This window comes from Cetorhinus maximus, chromosome 12, assembly GCF_964194155.1.
Source record: "Cetorhinus maximus chromosome 12, sCetMax3.hap1.1, whole genome shotgun sequence".
Lineage (NCBI taxonomy): Eukaryota > Metazoa > Chordata > Chondrichthyes > Lamniformes > Cetorhinidae > Cetorhinus > Cetorhinus maximus.
In genome coordinates, this window is record NC_135890.1 from 81,471,113 (window position 1) to 81,494,482 (window position 23,370).

General features: G+C 42.8%; 1 protein-coding gene and 1 long non-coding RNA gene across 3 annotated transcripts in view; one reads left to right on the forward strand and one right to left on the reverse strand.

The window, feature by feature from the left end:
• Positions 1-23,370, reverse strand: part of znrf3 (zinc and ring finger 3) — a 262,802-nt gene that overhangs the window by 161,243 nt on the left and 78,189 nt on the right. The window lies entirely within an intron of this gene.
• The window catches only part of LOC144687108 (uncharacterized), a 45,735-nt gene continuing 39,552 nt past the window's right edge, over positions 17,188-23,370 (forward strand). The window contains exon 1 of the long non-coding RNA XR_013578063.1: positions 17,188-17,302. This is a non-coding gene — a long non-coding RNA (uncharacterized LOC144687108). The remainder of the gene's footprint in view (positions 17,303-23,370) is intronic.

Sequence of the window (23,370 nt, forward strand, 5' to 3'; positions counted from 1 at the left end):
CATCTTTTGTTCTCAGTCTCGTGCTCTACCTCTTTCTTTGGCAGTCCCACAGCTCTGACTAATTGGTATGTTTTCATTCTCTGACTATGAGTAAAGTGCATGATAATCAGAAACGTGCCATTTGCATTCGAAAAACTATCAAAGTTCAATTAATTTGTTAAAAGAGGAACTCAATTAGGATAAGGAATGACAGTCTATGTGTACTATGCTTTCTGGGAGAAAAAGTGAATAGCTTTCATTTAGTTAAAAACTGTTCAAGTTTATAATCTCCTTTGTACTCAACTTGAAAACATAGAAATTGAAATACTGTTATACACAGAGACATAACTTGACTTTTGCACAATTCAAAATGCAATGGTTATGAGCTAATCATCAATAAAAGCGTAACAGGTATGTAATCACTACAATCTGTCATACTACAGACTCTTTTACATGCTTACAGAGGTAGCCTCTCTTTTAAAAACAATTAGTAGTAAAATTTCTTCTCTTTCTGCCCTTTGTGTTTTTTTAATTCATTCACAGGATGTGGTTGGCATCCTTCCATCTGCGAGATATGATGGGAATGCAGCCTCAGACCTTTGGTGACCAGGATGTGGGCATTGCTGGCAAAGTCCAACATTTACTGTGTATTCCTAGTCGCCATTGAGAAGATGTCGATGTGTCACCTGCTTGAACACAACTGAATGGTTGGCCTTTCAAAGGAGAGTTACTAGTCAACCACATTGCTGTGGGTCTGGAGTCACATATCCTAAAAGATATTAGTGAATCAGATGGGTTTTTACAACAATCTAATAGTTTCATGGCCACTATTACTGATCTAACTTTTTTTAAAAATGCTAGATTTAATTAGTTAACAACTTAAAATTCCCAAGCGACATAGTGGGATTTGAACTCAGATCATCAAATCATTAATCCAAGCCTTAAGGTAACAAACACATTAACATAACCACTATGCTACTGCACCCTAAGATAACTTCAATAGTTTTTCGAGGAAAGGCCTTCTAACTGCAATTAATGCAATGAGAAGCAGAAAATGCTGGAAATACTAGGTAAAGCAGCATTTGTGGAGAAAGAAACAGTTAGCATTTCAGCTCAATGGCTCTTTCATCAGATCCTACCGATGTATCCTGGGCAACTGCACAGTGCACAAACTCGGACTTCACAATGTTCCTTCATTTAAAAAGTACAGCAAGATTATTGAGGTAAATTTTGCCATTTACTCGCCATAAATTCAGTGGAAGAATCACAGAAATCCTGAAATAACGACATTAATACCATTTACGATTGTTTTCCGGGAGTTTCTGCAACGCTTCTGCCAAGTTATAGTGTATGAGACCTTCAAGTAAAAAAGTTAAGCATAAAGATTTTAAAATGCCCATGGATAAATCTAGTTATATAATTATGAAACATTGATTTTCATCTATTTATTTTAACACATTATTTTGGACATTTGAAATTTCAGTTACTTGAGAAAAAAGTTGTGTGACCTTTTTCCCAAAAGTTTCTCATGGTGATTCAACTGACTCCTTTAAAATTATATATATTGGTAGCTTGTTATTTCAAGCTGGTTGTCATCACAAGTCTTCTCCTGGTGGCAGCTTTAGAGTTACTTTCTTTACTTTTTGGTTTGTATTTCTCCACATCTTTGGCTCTGATTTGCTGCTATTTTACTTTAGGTCAGTTAACTAAGTGTGACAGCACAAGTGTGACAATAGGAATTAAGTGTGACAAAAAGAAAGCTGTATGAGGGGCAAGATTTTAGTCTCACACCTACCATAGAGGTGGTATATTCCAGGTCTCTCTCTCTAGATATCACGTTTTGTTACTGATGCAAAACAAGCCAATAATTTCATGATTCATTCTTCCTACTTAAAGCCTATAATTTACAACTAAAGGTAACGGCAGGAGTTTAGAAGCAGCTACTATTGCCTGTTATGGACTTAAATCAGTTCCCCATAGGACATTCTTGTGCGGTGTCAGGTTAAACATGGTTCCATCTTAACAGTTCAATGTCACCAACCTGGAATAACAAGCTACCAATATATATATATAATTTTAAAGGAGTCAATTCAAACACTGAGAAATTTTTGGGAAAAAAAGTCACACCATTTTTCTCTCAAGTAACTGAAATTTCAAATGTCCAAAATATTGTATTAAAATAAATAGATGAAAATCACATATTTCACAATTATATAATAAGATTTATCCATGGGCATTTTAAAATCGTTATGCTTATTTTTTTACTTGAAGGCCTCATACACTATAACTTGGCAGAAGAGTTGCAGCACTGCAAGCTGGACAGGTGAATAAGGACCAGAATTCATGCATCTGATTGCTGTCCAGCAACCTGTGTGCGGATTGGGGCTGGATGTGATGTACTCCAAGGTGGGGCAAGCTGTGAAAGTTCACTACCAAGGCCCACAGGTGAATAAGAGCCAGCAAGGTACCAGAGAACCTAACGATCACAGGTAGAACCAAGCCCTAGCTGAGGGTATCAGTAGTATCGGCAGAAGAGGACAGGGGATCAGTAATATGCTGGGAAGGAAATCAGGTTCCTGGGATGTAACGTCTCCAAATCAGTTCCTCTCACAATGGAGTAATTCGTACTGTTGACGTCCTTTAACATGGTGGTGCCTCCCGCTGCCAACATCCCCGGGACTTTGTTTTTTCCCCCCGTCACTTGCAATTGCCCCGACTGCATCTGGGATACACTATGGGGAAGAAACAAGAGAATTCCTTCAAGCTCTCAAATTACCCATGCAGCTAAGAACAAACTCCTTCTGGTGCACGTACTTAACTTAGCCACAAAAATAAGGCTGGGTGCCATCACAGCCTCATCTGCTGCAATCGTTGCTCTACTGACCAGAGCTTTTCAATATCCAAGCAGGACTGGCATCCCAGCGCAGCTTATCTAGCACTTGCACTCGGTTGCATAATACAATTAAAAATTAACTGCACATCGGCACTCAATCTTCACGTTTTTTTTTATTCACTGGTGCTAGAAAGACAACAGAAAATCTCAGGCTGTACAACACACTTGTTAAAAACACACTGATTCCCTGCTCCCCCACCCCCACCCCCACCCCATCCCAAATCCTGGTTTAGTTGAGGTAAAATGCTGGACAAAAGTAAGGAAACTTTGTCATCCCATGGAACAAATCGGATTAAATGCTCAGTTATTTAAAAAGGCAGATTAATGGATAAGCAGCCCCTCTGTTCTCAATCTCCCGATCTGGTTTAAGGACACAAAAGTTACAGCATTTGAGTGGAGGTCAGAAGGTTGCCCAGCCTCATTTATCCTATTAACCCAATGACCAAACAATGCCTATAAACCAGTTTTTCTGTGCTGGCGCCAACACAACCCTATACCCTTGGGGCGGAGGTTGACTCTTAAAAGGTCCCTCTGGTGACCCATAGCAGCCCTAAACCCCACCTCAGCTTTCATTGAAGGCTTGCAGCCTGGAACAAAAGGGGTCAGCTTTAACTGGACCCAAAGGGTCCTTAAAGGAAAACTGATGCAATGGTTTCTAATAGGTGCTTATCCTCCTCCTTTTGTGAAGGGGTTTCAGCATTAAAACCTCACAAAGAAATGCAGAATCCTCTCTTTAGAAACTCGCCCAGACCATTTCAGGAGTTAATCCACATGGTTTCTGAACGGAGGCCCTTTACCTCAAGGCAGAGAATCCTTTCATTAAGAGAGAGAGAGAGAGAGAGAGAGAAAAAAAACAAATTAGGGGGAATTTTGCAGGCATACCATAAATAAGCAAACTGAAACACAATCACAGTGTTATATAGCAAGTGGCCAGTAAGAAACAACCAGAAGCATTCAGCTAAAAATAGATTTAAAAAAGCAATTAGTGTTATAGAAATGTAATTAATTCAACCAAAAGTGACTAAAATAACGAGCTTGGGGAAAAATATAGTCCGCTTGGGGTGTGGAAATCCAGTCTCCCAATTACAATGTAGTGTAAGCTATTAATCTGCTTTAAAATGGATGTTTACACTTTAAGGTTGTCTTGCAACGTGTCCAATTCACTTTAAAAAGAGCAGCAGAAGAGTTTTCATTGACGTTGCCACAGGTCCTTTCATCAAAAAAAAGCTTTACACGCCATTTTTCCTTGTATGTCCATGAAACCGTGACACAAACGACGCTCGACCACATCGCTGCGTCCCTCGCACAGAGACGGAAATGGCATGAGGCTCGTCTCCCTCCTCAAACAATTATAAAAAAATCCTCTGCTGTACTCTGTAGACAAAGTCACATTTCCGACACTACAACAGTAACTACACTTCAAAAATGTATTTGTAAAGTGCTTTGACACATCCTGAGGTCATGGAATGCAAGTTCTTTCTTTTCTTCATTCCATCCTAACTTTCCTTCCTTCTGTCTTTCACATTTTGCTCAAAGTGTGCATTTCAATGCAGCGTGTAAGAAGATGAAACACTTTGCAAGGTTTTTGCATCTCTTCAACAATGTCCCATTTCTGAACCTGGAAGGATAGGGAAATCACATCGCACCAGACCAGCCTTAAAGCAGTTAAATCGATGGCTTGTTAATTTAGCTGCTTGTTATTTCCCTTCTGCACCTTTTATCCAGAAGGTGCTGACTCATTCTGGGGTATGGACCCAAAATGTCCTCCAGTATTTGGCCAGTCATTATGTTTGGAGCGTGGGCTCTGAATGTATCAACTGTATCATTTTAACACAGGCAGCAACCTATTTAACATGGGATAATGCAGAGCTAAGGCAATGTCAATCAGATAAATCTAGCTAGATATTCAAGCATGATGGGCACTTCAAGGCCGAGCCTAATTGTGCCCTCACCTGAATTTCAAATACGAGGACCCCGGCTGGTGGTTCTCCCCCATTTTCTTCAATGGCTGCAAAACACTTCGGACATCCTGAGGTCATGAAAGATGGTATATAAATGCAAGTCTTTCTTCTGTACGCCCCGGCTGCTGAACTCAATACCCATGCCCTTAGTGTTACCTTCTCTGAGGTGAACTAACCCTTCACAGGCTGGGCATCGAATGTAGGTAGAGCCTCCCTGACCACTGTGGCCCATTTCCACAATGGTTACCGGCGGGAAACAGGGAGTGGATTATTTTAATCTCGAATTGATGACCAGTGAAGCGGGAATGTATCATGTTGAGCCTTGGACCCCGTAACAGACACTCAATGTGCAGAAGGATTGTGAGAAAAGGGCCCACATTGCTTTACATTGAAGGGACGAGGCCTGGATACAAGCTGTATTGATGATCCAAAAGATACAACAGCATGATAACAGGCACTGCCAACTGTAAATGTAAAATAGCGGTCAGAAAGGGTGTGGTTTCCCCAGCTCGAGCTCAGACACAGGCAACAGTCTCTGTTCCTGTCTATTGTTAGGAGGGTTCCAGCTGGATGATATGAGGACAATGGACAGGATTGAAAAGGTTTGATATAGGGACCATGATATTGATATCAGATGTGGTAACACACTAGACAAAGTCAGGCTCTAAGCCCTTTTCTATATCAGGAAAGGGCAGCTGCTGGCCCAGAGCCAAAGGGTGATAATATGACTAGTTCTACAAAAACATGTTATTTCCCGTGCCCCGTTTCCCTAAGTAGGAATGTATAGGTTCCTTAAAAAAAAAATTTGGATTCCATTCAAAACACTTTCAGTTCATGTCAATGTGAACTTAATTTACCGAATGCAATATCCTATTTCCTGGATCTTTTCTTGTTCTCTTTGGATTTGAAAAAATAAAAATAACATGGGGCTTATTTTTTGCATCTAGGTCAGTTTGATCATTCATCTATGAAAGTAATCTTTTGAGTTTGACTGAATGATTACCTGGAGTTATTAGGTTGCTGCTTTTTATTATTCTTTCACGGGATGTGGACTTCGCTGGCTGGGCCAGCATTTATTGGCCATCCCTAGTTGCCCTCGAGAAGGTGGTGGTGAGCTGCCTTCTTGAACTGCTGCAGTCCATGTGGTGTAAGTACACCCACAGTGCTGTTAGGGAGGGAGTTCCAGGATTTTGACCCAGCGACAGTGAAGGAACAACAAAATATTTCTAAGTTAGGATGGTGTGTGACTTGGAGGGGAACTTCCAGCTGGTGGTGTTCCCATGCATCTGCTGCCCTTGTCCTTCTAGATGGTAGTGGTCGTGGGTTTGGAACTAAGGAACCTTGGTGAGTTCCTGCAGTGCATCTTGTAGATGGTACACACTGCTGCTACTGTGCGTCAGTGGTGAAGGGAATGAATGTTTGTGGAAGGGGTGCCAATCAAGTGGGCTGCTTTGTCCTGGATGGTGTCGAGCTTCTTGAGTGTTGTTGGAGCTGCACTCATCCAGGCAAGTGGAAAGCATTCCATCACACTCCTGACTTGTGCCTTATAGATTGTGGGCAGGCTTTGGGGAGTCAGAAGGTGAGTTACTCGTCACAGGATTCCTAGCCTCTGACCTGCTCTTGTAGCCACAGTATTTATATGGCGAGTCCAGTTAAGTTTCTGGTCAATGGTAACCCCCAGGATATTGACAGTGGGGGATTCAGCAATGGTAATGCTATTGAATGTCAAGGAGCCCGTGATCAGAGTACATAAATTGAAACTGGATTTCAGTTGGTGGAATTGAACTGAAATTGACAATCAGCACTGGATTTTGGATGCTGAAACTGATCTGAAATTGACATGTTGACTCCCCTCCCTCAGATTGGATTACGTACTCTATTCTGCACTCTTGTGAAACTGCCATGCTGCCATGAGATGGCAGGGTTGCTGGGGGAAGGTGGGTGGGGGTTTCCTTGGGGCTATAGAGCTCTTGGCAGCCCCACCAAGCTACTCGAACACTGTTGTGTTGATGCACCACCTTGTATGATTGAGAAAGTGGCAGTGTAATTGCACTCAGAGGAAGCCCATTCTACATCTGGGAGCAGGCACTAGTGCCGAATGGATTGTGAAATATATCTCTTTGGGTTTTTGTTCATAAAGTACAACAGATGGGGCGGATCAGAAATTCAGCACCTTTACTGTAATAAAGTGTCCCAAAGGTGCTTCACAGATGTGTTATGAAGCAAAATTTGACACCGGGCCACATACGGCAATAGTAAGAGAGATGGCCAAAAACTTGGCCAAACCAAAAGGTTTTAAGGAGTGTTTTAAAGGAAGAAAGAGAGGAGCAGAGGTGAAGCAGGGAATTCCAGAGTTCTGGACCTTGAAAGCTGAAGGCACTGCCTCCAATTGTTGAATAGTTAAAATCGGGGATCTCAAGTTCCAGAATTAGGTGAACAGAGATATCTCAACATTCTTCAAGAATTGCAAAATTCTATACATCCTGTAGTCTTTGAATAAGGATCATTACTACTGCACTGCACAAAATCTGAAGCTGAGGGGTTTCTCTGCACGTTCAAGGGGTTCTCTACGTATTTTGCCAAAGGAAGAAGCCAGGCTTCTAAAAGTTGAGGACTAACTCTCAGCTCACGACTTATTCTTTTCCCACTTGGTAGAATCTGGCCCAAAAGGCCTAGGGCGCTATTGAGGTTAATTTCTCAATTTTAAACAAATATGTTTCACACGGAATGCAAGGCATTCTGCTCAAAGCAGCTGCAAGTGCTGATTATGCTGTAAATTTATCAGTTAGTCCTCAACCGCTTTCTTTTATGGAGCAGTGAGTTACACGTCGCCAATTTACAGTGAAATTACAGTCACTGTGGAAGCTTTTAATTTGTAGTTTGTCCAAATTTAGCAACTCTTATGTTATTTCCTGAAGCTCAATTAAAGTTTAATTTAGACCAAATTGCACATTGAAAACACACAACCATAGGCCTCCAAGTGGCTAAAATACGCTAATTTTACACTTCTTTCTATGTAAGATCCACTCCTATTTGTAAAAAGACAGAACAGCCGGATCCAGACGGATACAATAGGTGCGACATCAGGAAAATCCCATTAAGTCACTAGGAGAACTGTTTCTCTCTCAATACAACCTGGCAACAGGCAGATGAGACATAGAAATGGAGGTGTGCAAATTGTAACTGGAGAACAGTTATCAAAAGGGTTGCTTAAAGTAATTTCCCCTCATACTCCCCACTTGCCTGGATGAGTGTAGCTCCAACAATACTCAAGAAGCTCGACACCAACCAGGATAAAGCAACTCACTTGATTGGCACCCCACCCACCACCTTCAAAATTCACTCCCTCCACCACTGACGTACAGCATCAACAGTGTGTACCATCTACAAGATGCACTGCAGCAACTCACCAAGGCTCTTTAGACAGCACCTTCCAAACCCACAAACTCTCCCACCTACAATAGGGATGGGGTACCCCAAGTCCAGAGGCTGGATGCAGCCCATTGTACTTTTTCATCTGATCCACAGTCAGATTTTGTTTTAAAAGTCACGCGTATATGATGCATACGTCTCCACCATTTACTGAGTGAAGGTTAACAGTCACTGTGGGGCTACTTAGTTGAAATACGCAGCCAGAAAGGGAAAAGTGCAGCACAAATAGTTCAGGCAGGAGATTCGAGAGGACAATATCCCCCTTCTCGGAATATTCGATATCCGGATCCTTAACAAAGAGTGGACAAACCATTCTGAGAAACCAGTTACTCAGGCACTTGTGGAGATGGTGTTACTTTAGCTCATTTGTTGGTTACTTAGTTCCTTTGCTTTGGACAGAGATGGGAACTAATTTCAAAACACCAAACCCCAGAGAACCAATCTGGGAACGGGACTGAAACCAACGACGACACCGAGAAGCTAACGATTGGAAGTGACACACGAGCAAAAAGTGAACTGTTCCCGGTCCAATCTCCCTTCAGTCTAAACCCCTTTGAGTGATGCTCTTGGACAGTCCCAGGTGAGAGGTGTCCCTGGCGAGAGGTGTCCCGGGATAGTCCCGGGCGAGAGGTGTCCCGGGATAGTCCCTGGCGAGAGGTGTCCCGAGATAGTCCCGGGCGAGAGGTGTCCCGGGCGAGAGGTGTCCCGGGATAGTTCCGGGCGAGAGGTGTCCCAGGATAGTCCCAGGTGACAGGTTTCCCAGGTGAGAGGTGTCCCGGTGTCTGTTGCTTCCCCATCCAGGCCAATTGTTGTTATTGAGTAGATACTGGCAAACACAGCAGTGATGGGCAGGAGGTTTGGAAGCAGCAGTAATGCAGACCAAAGTACCAGTCCTTGTAAATGGCTTAGAATCTATAATAACAAGACTCATTAAGGAAAAATAAACTCAGTGATCACATTAAAGCCATGGGTGAGTTGAACATTTCTGTATTCTCTCTGAAAAATAATTAAGTTGGTTTTGATGTGCGTGTGGCCCGTGAATGATTTTGTCTATGTGTGAGTAGCCCTTGATAAGAAAAAGGTTCCCCACCCCTGATCTAGAAGGACAAGGGCAGCAGATACATGGGAACACCACCACCTGGAAGTTCCCCTCCAAGTCACCCATCATCCTGACTTGGAAATAGATCGCCATTCCTTCACTGTCGTTGGGTCAAAATCCTGGAACTCCCTCCCTAACAGTACTGTGGGTGTATTTGCACCACACGGACTGCAGCGGTTCAAGGCGGCAGCTCACCCCCACCTTCTCAAGGGCAACTAGGGCAATAAATGCTGGTGAGGCCAGTGACACTCACACCCCATGAAAGAATAAAACAGAATTTCCATTGCTCCCAATGTTAAAGCCTTGAAAGGAAGGTGGGGGTTGGGGGGAGTACAGTCATCTAATGCAGCAATATATTTTGAACTCTTTGTTTCCTTGGCTGCTTTTCTAGATCCAGAATGTCTCAGCCAGGATTCACCACCAACACCACCAGCAACCACCGCAGACCTGTAGGTCAGACACCTGAACATAATGAGTTACTATAGAAACTTGACAAAAATATGCCTTTTCTAAAATAGCCAATGAAGAGACAATGTGTTGTCTCAGGGATATCAACCAATTACCAAACAAAAGAGCTAGGAGGGTACATCTAACAACAAACTCAACCATAAAAAAAGACAAAAGCCATTGGCTGGAATGTGCTTGGGACACTTTGAGGCCATGAAAGGCGCTATGTAAACGTGAGTCTTTCCCTTAGGTGGTCCACATTCACCTTCTCAGTGCAATGAGAAGTGGACACTAAGCACAGGTTTGTCAGTGTCATTTTGTAAAGTGAAAGGTCCCTTAAAAGAGTGAACAGATGTGAAGGCCTTTCTGACACCAGCCCCGAATTTCCCTTTGAACCTGCCTCCCCTTCTCCTGCTTCGCAGGTTTAACTTGAAGTGCTGTGTCAGATTTAGAATTTCTCTGGCGTTGAGTGTTTTAAGTACCCCTGGAAGGCCACTTTTTCAGTTGCCTTTCAAAGTTATTTATGTCAGGAGCAATGCAAATGAGGGGAAAGCACTTTATATGTCATGGGACATTTAAGGTGAATTTATTTCTTCCCCTCTCAGTCACAGAACATATGAAAACCTTTTTCTCATATAAAAGCAGCAAAGCAGAAAGGCCACAGTCGGAGAGAGGTCTCATTTTAATGCTTAAACTTTTAGTGCCATTTAATAAATTACTGCTTCCGATCTTCTCCCAGCAATGCAGACGGCACTGATATTACTGCATGTCCTATAAATCGGACATGCCACGGGATCATTTTTATTAAACAGTGAGCTGCCCCATAACATTTAGGGGGAAGGGAGAAACCACAGAACATGGGGGGGTGGGTTTGCCAGAAAATAGCTGCAGACGGTTCCACAAACTCAAGTTAGCACCGATTTAACAACAGTCGAACATACTCAGCAAGTTCAACAAAGAATCCTGCAGCAGATGCAGGGTTAAGGGGTTCTCCATCTTCTTGGTGGCCATTGGTTATCCTTAGCATGATAAATACCAATATAGCTGAATGTCAATCACACCACAAGGCATCAATTTGCATATCTAAATCACCACCCCTCCCCTTCCACCAATGTTTTTAATCAACATTCACAGATAGGAACCTAGCTCCCATCCAGCTGCGGCTTGAGCTGGAACAGTATAAACAATACCTAATATCTCCAGAGAACAGCAGATTCTCCCAAACCAGCCATCATTATTCCTACCTTACCACAGTGACTACACTTCAAAAGTACATAATTGGTGGTAAAGCTCTTGAGGGAGTCCTGCGATTGCAAAAAGTGCTACATAAATGCAAGTTTGTTCCTTATCCCGAATGGAATGAAATCTGCTTAGGGCCGGGGGAATCGAGGATGTAACCAGGATCATCCCTGGCATAGCCACATAAGGAGCTGGCATAAAGCACCATGTTACAGAGCAGGACAGTTGTGTGATCGCTACAGACAACCTGACGCCGAGCCCTGGCAGCCGGATGAAAAATCAAAAAGCTGTTCAAAAGAAATGATAAAGGACGTCAGAACATAAATCATGCAAGCTTGACAGTTAGCTGATGGGACCCAAGGGGACGTCTCCAGCTGGGTACTTCACGCATCATCTCGTTCAATTCTTGTCTGGGCTTAACTAAAAATAATTACCAATAATATATTTGGTGCTTGCTCCAGAATCATAGAACAAGGCTCAACATATCCAACAGCGTTCAGGAGCTACTTCTTAAATTCTTTATGAAATGTTCGATTCCGTCCAATTGCGGGATGCAATGCCTGGGGGTCATGGGGCGGTGGTGGTGGGGAAAGAGTTCTGACTGAGAATGAATCAGTCTTGTGAGGCGCAGTATTGCAAGCACTTGATGCCTCTCGCTGGTTCTTCCATTTGTTGTGAGGAGTGTAACTCCTCAAACACACTCCCAGGGAATTTAACCGATTTTTGGCAGTAGAAGGTTGGGGGTGGGGGTGGTGACAGGAGGGACGGAGACAATGCTTCTGAGGTTCCTCAAGGTGAAGGATGTTCATGTTGCACAGTTATAATATTTCATCATTTTTTGCACCTCGCGTCGGATACAGATAGAGCATGGGGCAGATGCAGAGGAAAGCGCCCTCTTCCTTAGTGGTGTGAGGGTTTGGAGTTAGTGCTGAAGCCAGTACAGTTGTGCGCTGACACCACGCTAGGGATCGAGTACATGATCTAAACTGACACATTGCTGCTGAGGAGCAGCAGCAATGTTGGAAGTGCCATGTTTTGGATGAGATATTAAACTGGAGTCTCCATCTGCCTGTTCAGGATAATCTAAGAATTTGAAAGGGAAGAACAGGAACCTTTCCTCATGTCTCACCTAACATTTACCCCTCAACCAGCACCACCAAAAGAGATTAACTGCCATCCATTCACTTGCTGTTTATTGGACCATCCAATTCGCAAGTTGGTTACGAGAGTGACTATATTTCAAATGTAACACCATTGAGCACAATGCACTCTGGGACCTCCTTAAGGTGTGAAAGATGCTATATAAATGCTATATAAATTCAAATTAATTCTTCTCAATCAAGTTCTTATTGGGCGCTACTGCTCTAACTCATTTTGTGTAGGATTGTTACAGTTGAGAGAAGAAACTTTCTTCCCATTAGTCTGTGCTAAATTGGAACCTAGACTTCTGAGGTCAAAAGCCAATGGAGTAACTAAGTATGACACAATCCAATCCTCTTAACAAAGACATTTTACAGTGAATGATACTATTTATATTGATGATGGTTAGTAGAGATGTGCTCTAGAGCTTTGTTTTCTGAATCCATATTGAAGTATATATTGCGGGCAAGACACATTACAAAAAGTCCAGCAGGAATGTTGTAACAACTGAGTATTTGAAATAACAACTGAATATTTGAAATAACTTTGGCAGTTAATTGTGTAAATAGGTGATCTGATGGTTTAAATCCTTACTATTCATGGTATTTGTTCCTCCACTATGATGCTGCTGTTTACAGTATAAATTCTCCTGTCTGTTCCCTCTCCAATGATTCACTCTCCTAATGGATGGAAGAACTTTGAGTGACCAGTTGAACTTTGGAGATCAGGGTGTAATAATGTGATAACACCATCTGGTGGCCAATTGTCTGTGTACGTGTGTATGTATGTGTGTATATCCAAAACTGGAGTAAACTTGTTTCAGTAGGTACTCAACTTTCCACGTGGCACACTGTCTCTTTCCTGTCCTGCAAAGATATCACAGGATTTTGGATTCTCCAGCTGAACAAATTTGGTTGGAGAAGCTTCCAGCAAACCAACAGAGGAACTGCTGAGTTTTGTTTTTGCTGATAAATTATTTTAAAAATCAAGTCTTAGTGAAAGGCTATTTGTACATGTGGGCGGACTGAACTTCGAAGATGCACCAACAGGTATTATTGGTCTACTGGGAGAGTTTGGTCATGACCAAGAGTCTTTCGGTGCATATGTGGAGTGGCTAGAGATATATTTCACTGCTAATGATATCCTTGATGTTCCTGATAATCTGACTGTCAATCGGGCAGTGGGGGAAAGGAAAAACACGATCTTTTTGATAGAAGCAGGCCCAGAAATGTATGAAACACTCAAGGATTTGCACACCGCAATAAAGCCAAAAGACACGCTGTTGTCGGACATTTTGTGTAAGCTTGGTCAACACTGCAGAAAGCTATCAGTTGCCCAGTGATGACATCGGAGTCTTTATCGTGGCTTTGAAAAAGCTATCCATTCATTGTAATTTTGGAGAATTTCAAAAGACAGCGTTTTGGGACATATTTGTTTGTGGATTAAAAAGTGAATGCATTTGCAGTAAATTGCTGACACTGCCTAACAGCATCGTCCATGGACATGGCAGAACATGACTCAAGAGAAGCCAGAATTAACAACTGCCAGTCATCTGCTGATGTAAATAAGTTGCAACTGAGTAAGCAGAAGGCCCTCACGACAGCTGTTAGTAGGAGCAGAGGTACTAAAAATTCCTGATGCCCCTGCTGGATCAACATGGGGCACAGAATTGGCCATTTCTGAAGGCAGGGTGCTAACAGCTGCAAGAAAGGTCACCTCGCCAAGGCAGGTCAAAAGAATGTAAACGGAGAAAACGTTGGCTGGAGGAAACAGCAGTCAGTTGTTGAACATCAACAGGTCAGTGAGGGGTTGGTTGAGATTCATACAGTCCGAAGCACAAAGGTGTCCAGCGGAAATTCGCAGGGCATTGCAATTCAAGTTGTGCTGGATGGAGCACCGGTAAACATGGAGGGCAACACAGGTGCGTCAGTCAGCATGATTCCCGAATCACTATGCCGTGAAAATTTGAGTCATCGTCAGCTGGAAAATCACACATAGAATTATGAAGTTATAGAGGAGAGAAAATACCCATAATGGGAAGTGTGTCAGTTCCAGTCACATACAAGGAGCAATGTGCAAAATTGCCCATCATTGTGGCGAAGGGTGAAAGACCAGCCTTGTTAGGAACAAACTGGTTAACAGCACGTAAGCTCAATTGGAACAAGCTTCTTCGCAAAATTCACAACACAAGAAGACATGATTGCCACGTACTCTCAGGTGTTTAGTGAAACAGGCAAACTGATTCAAGGATATAAGGCCCCAACATACGGGTCCAGAGGAATGCAAGACTAGTTTATTGCAGGCCTCGTCCAGTACCCTATCCTTGAAGGGAGAAAGTAGAGCAAGAACCGAAAAGATTTGAGACTGAGAACATTATCTCTAAAGTAGAACAGTGTAATTGGGCTACTCCCATAGTGGCAGAACCAAAGTCAGATGGTAGTGTAAGAAAATGTGGTGATGATAAGATAACCACAAATCAGGTACTAGGATGTGATCCACCTGATGCCTTGCCAAATGTGGAGGATTTGTTCACAACCTTGTCAGAAGGCCAGATTTTTTTCAAAAGTTTGACCTGACAAATGCTTATTTGCAACTTGGTTTAGATGATGAGTCCAAGTCACATTTGACTATTAATACACACATGGGCCATTTTCAGTTTCATAGGCTGCCTTTTGGTGTTTCTTTAGTCCCCAGAATTTTCCCAAGGAGAGATGAACCAAATTCTGTGAGGAATTCAGGGAGCAGGGTGCGGTTTGGGTGACATGTTTACTTCAGCTCCAAATAGGGCAGGCCCATGGTGACAGGCTGAAAAAGGTGCTCCAATATTTGGAAAAGCATGGAGTTCATTGCGAAATGTTTCAAAATTCTGTAGAGCTTTTGGGTCAAAGGGTAGACAAAGATGGGATACATCCTACCAAGAGTAAGGTTCAACCAAGAAATGTGCCTCACCCTCAGAATATCTCTGAGCTCAGATCCTTTTTGGGCTTAGTGAATTACTACAGTAAATTCATACCAAATGTAGCAACGTTACTGCACCCATTGAATGAATTTTTGAGGAGGGGTCTTCCATGGAATTGGACCAGGGATGGTGACAAGGTATTCCAGTTGTGTAAAAGTCAATTGGTAGATGGTACAATGTTTGCACATTATGATGTGTCCAAAAAGATTAAGCTAGCATGTGATGCCTCTCCATACATAGTAGGAGCAACGATCTCTCATGTATTGGGTAATGGTGAGGAGAGACCAATTGCATTTGCCTCACGCACCTTCAGGGCCAGTGAGCAGAATTGTGCTCATATTGAAAGGGAAGCATGGTGTTTGATTTTTCACGTAAGAAGGTTTCACAAATACTTGTATGGTCGCAGTTTCACATTCCAAACTAATCATAAGCCACTCAGGGTTATTTTGAATCTAAAGTCTCTGGTACAAACTTTAGCTGCAGCCCTAATGCAGAGGTGGGCTTTGATTTTGTTTGCTTATCAGTGCAACATTAAATACAGATGACTGGAAGATCATTATAATGCCAATGCAATGTTTGGATTAACATCCTCATCTGAGGTAGAGTCCAACAGGGAAGATGGTTTTTTCTGATCAGATGTAAACTTTGCCTTAGACTCAGGCCCAGATGGGTCAAGGTCCTTCCTCAAGTTCTGAAAGTTTGGGTCAAGAAAGGAGGTATCCTCTTAGGAATAGGAAACCAGTGGTTAAGTTTTATTTGTTAATAAACAAAATGTACATAAGTTGCATGGAATTTGAATATTGTGTACTTTCTCATTAAGGAGGGAGGAGTGTAAATGTGTAATAGCACCCTCTTGTGGCTATTTGTGTGTGTATGTATATATAGCAAAAACCGGATTAAACTAGTTTCAGTTGGTATTTGACTTTCCATGTGGCACACTGTCTCTTTCTTTTCCTGCAAAGATATCACGCAGAGAACTCCCTGGTTTGAACGCTGTCCGTGTGGTGTTAACTGATCACAGCCAGGATGGCAATAATGGTGCGTCCATTGGTACCAACTGAAATTGAGTCAGGTTCAACTGTGATGCCCATGCAATAAGATGGCTTGTTGGCACGCACTGTGAAGGTTGGTTCTTAAATAATGACTGGCTAGGTGACCAAAGAGCCAAAGAAAGGAACCAATGCATTCAGGAAAGGAGGAGAGAATAATAACATTAAAAAATAAGTTAAAAAGCAACAAACAAAAAACGTTTAGTGAATTTTGTTGCTGGCTTGGTGAAAAGGCAAAGGAAAATTGTTTTTGGTTAAAATATCACATACAAATAATGCGATATTGCCTTCTAATAGCTCAGGTACTAAGTAAGCTTGCTAGTAATAGGTCACTCAGTCTGGTCATCTTGGTGGGGTGTCAGGAGGCAAGCCTTAAGCTACGTAGGAGGAGGAAGGCTCTGGGAGTAAATCAACCAAATGTCCTTTCCTGATCGACACTCTGAGCCCACTGCTGAACAGTGAACACGTGCTGGCAAAGTGAGTGGGGCGGTGGAGACAGCTTCAGGCTCAAAAAGTCCACTTATCCTCGCATCTGAAGATTTAGACATAGCACTGGACAGCATCTGGGACTCATGCAACTACATCTGTGCAAAGCATAGAGACATATTTCAATGCAATTTGAATTATTACCTTTCGGTGCAAAAAGGAGAAACTGACAAGCATAATGGAAATCAAAATGTTGCATTACAGAAAATAATTCCTGTCTCTTCCAAAAAATAAGTTCAGGACTTTAAGTCCTGGACAGAAAGCAGTCAGCACAGCAAGAAAAATATTTTTAGTACACAAACATAAAAACAACCACATTTCTTTCCTTTTGAAAATTTAGTCCATTAGTCCATTATTCTGTTTGGCAAGTAAAGATTCAACTCTACAAACCCTGTGGTCAACAAACGTTTGAACTTATTTTAAATCAGAGTACAAAAGAAAGAGACAAATAAACATTCTAACGCTTGGCAGCCAATAAGAAAGAAGAGGAAGTAAACAGTCCCATGACCTTTGACATCAAAAATGACAGAATCTCAACCCTCTCTTTCTCTGCTCCACAGTTCCTAAACACTGCATCATTGTGACTGCCTCAGTGACAGAGATTTTCCACAAATAAAGGTCAGTACCATTTGTTTTCTGTTAAGTGACCAAGAACCCTCCCTACTAGGCCTCAACCATAGATTTAAGTAAGAGCAGAGTAAATATCAAAGGTATGAGGTAAACAACCGCAAGACTTGGCCTGCCTGTCATAATGACTGCTATAAAATGATTTGAGGCCCCAATTTGTATGCACATGGCACAATCAGATTACTAGCAGAAAACTGGACAAGCCTTTGATGTCATATCAGCCACGGGTAAATACATAGTCCAGTACTAAATGCTGTTCAAATTATACTGTATCCTGATCACGTATTTCCACCAACTTCACAGGACACAGGGCAGGATGGCTTGGGAGTATGCTCTGAGGCTGTAATCATGCTCAAAAAAAAAGGTTTCAGGTAACATACAAGGCTGAGAAAGTGAACTCAAACCCAACCTCATAGCTTTCTTAAAAAAGCATAATATTCTTTACTTCCTTGTGACCTTCCCATTCTAGTTCTATGATTCAAGGCTGTACCTTTGGTTACTGGCACAAATTTGCGCAAGAAATAGTTTTGTTTGTGGAATACAAGGTTGCAATAAACAAAACTAGGGTAACAGCTGGTACAAACTATTACGTGAGGACATGATGCAAAACACCACCGTAAACCGCGGCCTTTAAAAGTCAACAGGGCAAATAAGATGAACCCATTTTTCCGGCCCCAAAAACCATGTTTTTGCACATACTTGCAACCCCCTTTTCAGCCACGACAGACTATACTCACATTAGTAGTCAGCCTCAATTTTTCATCCCACAAATGCATTGTTTGGACTTGTCCTATGGCGGATGGGGTGGGCTGGGCGGGAGCGGGCGCGGAGCCAATCGCTGCCCTTGATTGGCTGCGTGCTGCCATTTAACCCGGGCGGGCGGGGGGGAGGAGGGAGAGTCGGCGCCTGCGCTCATGGAACTGCCTCAGGGAGATTGAATGGTTATGAGAAATAATAGAGTAGATTTAAAAATTTATTCAAACATGTCCCCTCAAGTGACTGTGTCACACGGGTTGGGACATGTTTGTAAAAGGTGGGAAAATGTACGAATTTATTTTATAAAAGCTTCCCGCCCGTGGATGAGGCTTCCTGAAAAACGTGAATGCCGCTCGGGCTTTTCACCTGCTCGCCAACCTTAAGGTTGGATGGGCAGCGTTCTGAACTACTTCAATTACTTCCTTAATATCGAGGTGACGTTGGGAGGCACGCCCAACGTCACCGCGTGTCATTTTACGCATCGGCGTGTTGGGCCCGCCGACCAGAAGATTCAGCCCCATGTTTACTTACCAATACCTTAAAACTGGGTGCAAGCGATCAAGCAAGTGACACGAGCTGTGTTGCGAAGATGCACTATTTGTGTGGGATGCTGATGACATTTCAAAATGACGGCCACCCACACCCACGCTGGCGGCTTCACTTTTGTACCCGGCTTATAAGTCGACCCCTGTTTTAGGAGGGATTTTTCAAAGGGCATCTCGTACACTGACATCTACGGTATTTTTAAAATCTGTATTGGTGTTCCTGGCATACAGAGTGAAGTCATCTTTTGCCTGCTGCTTTACGAAACTCTCATTCATGTCTTCATTTACCTCGACACCCTACTCCAAAACTCTCCTTGCTGGTTTCTCATCTTTCTCCCTCCGCAAATTGCAGCTCACTCAAAATTCTGCTTCTCACACCTAATCCTGCACCACTCCTTCATCACCTGTTATGACTTCCCAAACCACAGAAGTCTCAAATTTAAAGTTCATGTCCTTGGCACAGTTCCCTCCTGGGCCTTGTAATTTCTTATGTAATTTCCTCCAGCATTACAACCCTGCTTCTGAACTCACCATTCCTCCTCTTGCACAGCCTCTCGCCCCCATTGGCAGCTTGGCTTTCGGTTGCTCAGGTCCCATTCTCTGGAATTCCCTCCCCAAACTCCTTTACCTCACCACCCTCCTTTAAATCTCTACAATAAAACCCATCTCTGATCAAGCCTTTGGACACCCTTTCTCTTTGGTCCGATGTCTGTATCCTGCTATGTCTCTCCAAAAGACACCAGGACATTTCTCTACACTAAAGCCTCACCGTAACCTGGTCCAAGCAATCTTATTCAAATACTATTGACCCACTGGTATTCCACCCAGCTTGTGCCAGGTAGGTCCATCGAGCTCAGTGAATTCGTCGATTCTGGAAAACGATAGCTGTGAGCACTTAAGAGGCCATTTTTGGAGTTAGGAACGCCAATAAAGAGTTGCTAATACAGTGAACCACACCTCAATGCAGCCCTGATCTCCTGGAATTCTAAAGGTCTTGCTCCTTTTGTTCATCAATTGTTGCAATTGGGTCAATTGTTCCAATTATTCATCACCAAATTTGTCACTTCCTCAGTCTCTTAAAGGTACCGGCATCTTGTTGGTGTGGCGCTCCTCAGTGTTAATTCAAATGACAATTATTCATGGATGAGCCTTAACAGTGAATGTTATCAGACTATTCAGGGCATCACTGCTGAGCCTGATCCCTACCTCGTTCTATGGCCACGCAGGGAGGGGAGAACAGGAATCGTGGCCAATCCTCTCTTTTCTAACCCCAGAGATGGGAGAGTTGTTGGGACGGAGAATGGCACTGCTCCACTGACTCAACCACAGCTCCGGGATGAGATCTGCTATAACTCGCCACAGTGAGGGATCGTACCCGAGAGCATTCTGATCTTCCATGACAGAAAACTGGCTAGATAAACTCAGGGAGCCATCAAAGGAAATTTATAATCATTGCGGTTGGCGATGCAATCAAATGATTGCACTCGCTTCCACTTTCTAACCTACCTGGGAGAATTGCAAAACAATTTGTCAGCACGCAGCACCAATATAACAGATATTGAAAGCCACACATCTGCTACTTAGATTAAGAGATATGTTAGCAAATGGACATAAATTTGAATGTAGCCTAAGTGTAGAGGAGGTCCATTCACAGCCCAACCCATATACACCATTAGGCAATCATATTACGTTTTAAAAAAATTAACAGGGCATTATCCTCTCTTTTGATAAATACATTGTAGTTTCCTAAAGGGGAGAAAGTTGCCCCTTTAAGTAAATGAATTATGTTTGCACCGCAGGTAAGACAACATTTCCTGTATTTTTAAAAAAGAAGCTGGGTGGAGCTCAACACTAATCTTGCAAAAATCAAGGTTACTTTTGAATATGAATTATTGTACTTTCCAAGCCATTTCAAAGTCATGAACAGACTAGTCGTTCAGGGTGTTAAAACTTGCAGCAGGAACCGAGATTCATTCTGCAGAATTGGAGCGTGAAGGCTTTCATTATATCCACTGTAATGACAGGGCTGAAATGGTGGAAATAAGGACCATGTTTTATAAGCACTTGAAAGTCATTCATGACATGGAAAGTGATGATGGAGGGCAACTTTATTTTCTGAAAAAAAGGCACAGTTACTCATTGAGGGAAAGCAGGGTTGATTTTAGGAATGGTAATGGTATGTCTGAAGATATAAATTCAGCACGCATTGCACTAATCAGGTGAATATCAAGTAAAATACACTGTCTAAAAATTTATTCTTTCATGGGATATGGGCATCGCTGGCTGGGCCAGCATTTATTGCCCATCCCTAGCTGCCCTTGAGAAGGTGGTGGTGAGCTGCCTTCTTGAACCGCTGCAGTCCATGTGGTGTAGGTACACCCACTGCACTGTTAGGGAAGGAGTTCCAGGATTTTGACCCCATGACAGTGAAGGAACAACGATATATTTCCAAGTTAGGATGGTGAGTGACTTAAAGGGGAACTTGCAGGTGGTGGTGTTCCCATGTGTCTGCTGCCTTTGTCCTTCTAGGTGGTAGAGGTTGCAAGTTTGGAAGGTCCTGTTGAAGGAGCCTTGGTGATGCTGCAGCACATCTCATGCATGGGACACACTGCTGCTACTGAGTGGTGGAGGGAGTGAATGTTTAAGTAGGTGGATAGGGTGCCAATCAAGCAGGCTGCTTTGTCTTGCGATGGTATTGAGCTTCTTGAGTATTTTTAAAACCATTCTCATCCAGGCAAATGGAAAGTATTCCATCACACTACTGACTTGTGCCTTGTAGATGGTGGACAGGTTTTGGGGAGTCAGGAGGTGAGTGACTTGCCACAGACCACCAGCCTCTAACCTGCTTTTGTAGCCACAGTATTTATATGGCAAGTCCAGTTAAGTTTCAGGTCAATGGTGACTCCCAGGATGTTGATAGTGGGGAATTCAGTGATGGAAATTCCATTGAATGCCATGGGGAGATGGTTGGATTTTCTCTTGTTGGACATGGTCATTGCCTGGCACTCGTGTGGCATGGATGTTACCTGTCGCTTATCAGCCCAAGACTGAATCCTTGTGTCCTGCTGCCATCCTCATGACAAACCCGTGTGCAGTTGTGGTAAGGGAATTATACAAATGGACAAACATTGGAGGACAAGAGAAAAAACCCTCTGGTGCATTCAGGCCGTTCTACAGAATTTCAGTTCCTTGTGTTTCACAATATATACGCTTCCCACCCCACAGGAAAGTCATGCCATTCTCCTGGCAGTGGCAAAAAAAAAAAGATTAAAAAACAGGGCAATTGGTGGGGAAAAAACCTGGAAAATTCCTCTCTGTTCCCCTGAGGCACTTGAAAGCGAGTCGAGGAGACCATTCTGGCATTGATTAATGCTATACCACAGCACCCTTATGCAAAAGATCATAAAACAGCTCAATAGCCAAAGGAATAAGTAAGGAAGATGACGGGCAACTCATCTCAGTCCATTTGGCAGCAGGGGGTGTGCAATTTACTCCTGTGTTCCTGAGCTGGAAGCAGATTGGGGGGAAGCAGAGGGGTTGCTGGGGGGAAGGTTAGTGTAAGCGATCAGGATAAAAAAAACAACCTGTTTCCATGTCCATGTTACAGCATTGACGAAAAGAGGATCAGGCCTTATTTGTGACGCCCTGCAATTGTTTCACGAAGCCTGTTGACCACCACTGTTCTCCATGTGAGTTAGAACAGACTGATGATGTTGGCAGCTAAGGAAGTGTAGCTCAGCACGGGTTAGTGTTTTCAGAAGATGATGACATGGCACTATTCGAAGTAGAGCAGGGGAATTCTCCACAATGTCCTCGCCAATATTTATCCCTCAACCGACACCACAAAAACAGATTACCTGGTTATGGTTATTATCACAATTCTGTTTGTGGGGACTTGCTGTGCGCAGATTTTCTTGCTGTGCTGCCAATGCTACAACAGCGACAACGTTTTTCTTTAAAAAAATGGCTATAAAGCTCTTTGGTCATCCTGAGGTTGTGAAAGACGCTAAATAAATGCAAGTTCTTTTTTTTAAACTTTGTATCAGCTGGTTACATAGCCGGTGGCACTCCTAAGTGAGCACAACAGACAATACACCTTTAAACCCTGTGATTATCACCATGTGGTGTATTTATAGGCTGACCACCAGAGGAGATCTTTTAGTCACCCTCCAGGCTCTGCTCCTGCATCTAGAATCGATTAACAAACTCTGGAAGTGACACGACTTAGAGGTGCATTGCCTACTGAGGTCACTTACAGTGCACTTGTTTGCTAGTCATAAATTTCAGAGTGTAGACCAATGATTGGCTTTTTAAAAAATCTATTTTACCTCTATAACAAAATGTGAATTTTGAAGTATGACAGCCTTGTAATAGATGATATCTATCTGTATTTTTATTTGTAAGTGGTGATATCTATATTTGTTTTTATTCTTTCTTGGGGTGTGGGTGTCGCTGGCTAGGCCTTGTTACAAGGGATTATAAAAAGTGTAATCAGGAATCTTTGCCCAATTCTCATCTGAAAAGCTCATTGTGTCAAGTTACATCTGCACATTGCCCTAGTCGCTACTTTCTGTTAGAGACAGGTTTGGAAAGCTATCCCATCATGTAAAATATGTATTATATACGCGTATAATAAAGGAACAGGACAAGTAGGCCATTCAGTCTTTTGCGCTGATCTGCCATTGGATCAGATCATGGTTGATCTGTGTCGTAACTAGCGTAACCATACCTAACAAAAAATCGGTTAAACTCAGTTCT